The sequence below is a fragment of the Nicotiana tabacum genome, chromosome 17, assembly GCF_000715075.1.
Source record: "Nicotiana tabacum cultivar K326 chromosome 17, ASM71507v2, whole genome shotgun sequence".
Classification (NCBI taxonomy): Eukaryota; Viridiplantae; Streptophyta; class Magnoliopsida; order Solanales; family Solanaceae; genus Nicotiana; species Nicotiana tabacum.
Window position 1 is genome coordinate 41,990,270 of NC_134096.1, and position 3,884 is coordinate 41,994,153.

A 3,884-nucleotide genomic window follows, 5' to 3' on the forward strand; every position below is an offset into this window, starting at 1 on the left:
TTTGGAAAAATCCTACTGGGAAGTAGGTCGTGGTTTTTTCACCTTTTGAGCTAGGTGTTTTCCACATAAAATACTTGTGTTCTTAAATTTCTGCATTTATTATTCCGCAACACTAGTATAAGGAACACATAGAAGAACCATGTCCTTCTATAATCTGTGCACGCAAAAAATTAGACACCTCACAAATTATCCCTCTTGTGTGGTATTGAAGTTAAAACGTCAAGCCGCTTCTTCTCTTGGCAACGTTGGTATTCAAGTCTTTGCCTATGGTATCATGGTAAGTTCAGTACCTTCTGACACCAACTCTGTAATAAGCTACGCATTAAGCACTTTTAAGCTGCAGAATGTCAATTTCATGCTTATGGCATATCTACTCATTTTAACTTTTTGTTTGGGCAAAGATTATGGCACGTCTATCCACAAAAATAAAATTTTAGAGTGTTTGAATAGTAACCACTCTGTTGAAAGGGCTAAAAGTGCCAGACCATTCAATTTTAGGAGACTTTATAATTCATTAATCGCGATCTGTGATGCTACTGCTTACAATAAATATGACAATTTCCTAAGGATTTAAGCGATATTTACTAACAGTAGTATAAAGATAATACTTTTACATTATTACTGCATGTTATAACAATGTCATATTTATCAGTTATTGCTTCACTGTTTGTTGCTGCAGCTTGGAATGGGAAGTGCAATGGAGACCTTGTGTTGACAAGCATATGGAGCGCAGAGGTATGGGATGCTAGGTATCTACCTACAAAGATCAACACTCATCCTTATGGCCACAGGAATTCCACTCTTATTCATCTACATCTTCTCCAAACCAATCTTGATTCTACTCGGTCAGAAACCAGCGATCGCCTCAGCAGCTGCAGTTTTCGTCTATGGTCTAATTCCCCAAAATTTCGCGTACGCAGCTAACTTCTCAATTCAAAAATTCCTTCAATCACAGAGCATTATCAATCCCAGTGCTTACATTGCAGCAGCCACCCTGTTTGTTCATAGCTTCTTTACATGGCTTGTTGTGTACAAAATTGGTTGGGGAATTTTGGGTGCTTCATTGATGCTGAGTTTTTCGTGATGGATTATAGTTGTAGCACAGTTTGTGTATATTTTGTCAAGTGAAAAGTGCAAGAAGAGGTGGACAGGTTTCAGTATGCTGGCATTTTCTGGATTATGGGATTTCTTGAAACTGTCACTGGCTTCTGCGGTGATGCTCTCATTTAGAATGCTGGTACTATCAAATCCTTGTGCTGATTGCAGGGCGGCTCAAAAATGCTGAAATGGCACTGGATTCTCTTGCCATATGGTAAATGAATGGTTTCAATATTTGAATATTGATGTTGAATTAAGCTTATAGCATAAAGATTTACCAACAGAAAATTTTTTAGATAGTAAAATAACTTGGTAAATAAGATTCCTTTGCAGTATTAGTAACTAGGAGGAAATATAAGATCTTTTGGCTTTCAACCTTTTCTTTTCCTTTCTTTTCTTGTTTGACTCGCGGTTTGACAACTAATCAGTCAAGAGAACCTCATTTGATTGTATTACCTGAATGTTAGATCTTGGGACAACAATATTCATCAAAGGCAGATTCGGAATTTGAACTTTATGAGTTCTGAATTCCGCAATAACAATTTGAAGTGATAATAATTGAGTTCTAAATTTAAAATTTATACATATATAGTGAATCTCATAATATAAATACAAGGTTCAGGACAAACCTATTAGGTAATGCTGAACTCATAAGTTGCCTTCTAGGAAGGCCCCTGATATTCATATCAATATTTGCTCTTTGTAAGAATATTTAATCACATTTATCAAACAAGTATGCACCCATGTTCTCAGACTTTAAATTAAATTTGACCTGCAGCATGCAAATACTTGGATGGGTTTTCAAGATATCTTTGGGCTTCAGTGCAGCTACAAGGTTAGTGAAATGTTAAACTTATGCAATCATTATTCTAATTTCTAGTACAATACTATATATTTGCTACCTATTAAATGCAGGGATTCTCTCATAATTCAACCACGCTTTCAAACATTGAATGGCAAATAACTAAAATATGGAACAACGAATGCAAGGAGGAATAATAATTTGAAGAAGTTGATTTATATATATTGAAACTGTGAAGAATTTCTTATACTATATGTTCAATTTAGCCGGTTGTGTCACGTTATTGTTCTATTTTTCGAGGTGTCATATCAAGCTTGATATGAAAAGTTATCTATTTTTGTAGGTCAATTTTACAAGTTCATGTAAAAATATACACATTATCCTGTTATCCATGCATAAATTCTGAACTCTATTTCGAAAACTCTGTTAATTATTTGCCTACCTGGGATGATGACAGTGTTAGGGTGAGCAATGAACTTGGAGCAGGACATCCCAAATCAGCTGCTTTTTCAGTTCTGATGGCAACATTATGTTGCTTCTTGATTTCACTATTTTTTGCAATCCTTGTTCTTACGTTACGGCATGTCATTAGCTACATTTTTACCTATGGAGAATGTCGCAAACACTGTCTCCAGATTAGCCCCGTTCTTGGCAATGTCAATCCTGCTCAATGGCATTCAACCTGTTTTACTGGGTAAGATTTTCTTTTGTTTTATGAAATTAAATAATTTGTAATCAGATTAAAAAAAAAGGCTCATGTTTATTAATGTTGGTACGTAGTCATGGATTAACTTTGCGATTGTATCCATCATTATTCGGGCCATGGGCTATTCTTTTGGTCCAGATCTGATACACTTAAATTAAGTTTTCACTTGTGGTTATATTCCCTTTCTAATACAAAAGATGTTGCTGTTGGATGTGGATGGCAAGCTTTTGTTGCATATGTAAATGTTGGTTGTTATTACATCATTGGAATTCCAGTTGGGTCACTTCTCTGCTTCAAATGGGACTATGGAGTCAAGGTATATGTTATAATTTTCTCTTCATTTTGTTCGGGCATTTTCTTATATATATATACATATATAATACTAAATGGAAATTAAAATATTCAAAATAATATAATAAATATATTATATATATATATATATATATATATATATATATATATATATATAACACCACTTATCCAAACTAAAAATACTAAATTCATAATACTGACTTTGCTATGTTTCATGCAGGGGATTTGGTTAGGCATGATCGGTGGGACAACAATCCAAGCCTTTATTTTACTGTTCGTCATTTTTCGAACAGATTGGAATGAAGAGGTAAATACAATGAGTACTCACACACACACACTACACCCTTCTTCTCTCTGTCACAAACACACAAACATATATGGTTATGTAATTGGGAGTTTTAATTTACAGGTGGAGAAAGCGAAGAAACGTTTGGATAAATGGGAGGACAAAAAAAGAATAGTCTTGGTTGTACGTATTAACAAGCATCCTGTATGATTCGCTATACCGATGAGCCAAGATTTCAATTTTATCCACTAAACAATGAAATCAGATCCAGTCAAGATTTCAATTTTATCCACTAAATGTATGTACCATGTTTATCAGTAAAACGGTACAATTAAATTTGTTACTTGGTTTATAGACAAATGAATTGATTTGATCCAAAAAATGATAAAGAGATATGAATAAAATTAAGATTTAACGATTGAAATTAAAGAAGATAACAAGCCTGACTCCGATCTCAATGCTTTCGAGGACAAAAGTAAAAATAACGACAAAGTGAAAGAAAGCTGTGCTAAGTAGTAAAGTATAGCTTTTTTGTGTATAATGTTTCATATGTCTACAATGGCTGCTGACCATGCTATTTATAGCTCTATTTAGGAAAACAAGATCCTAGTATCAAACTCCTCTTAAATGATAATAAAAGAGTCATTGATGAACATGTAACGGCAAATCTTGAATGCAAA

At 33.9% G+C, this 3,884-nt stretch overlaps 1 pseudogene; it reads left to right on the forward strand.

The window, feature by feature from the left end:
• The first annotated feature begins 630 nt into the window (after positions 1 to 630).
• LOC107795142 (protein DETOXIFICATION 40-like) lies at positions 631 to 3,518 on the forward strand (annotated as a pseudogene).
• The last annotated feature ends 366 nt before the right edge of the window (positions 3,519 to 3,884 follow it).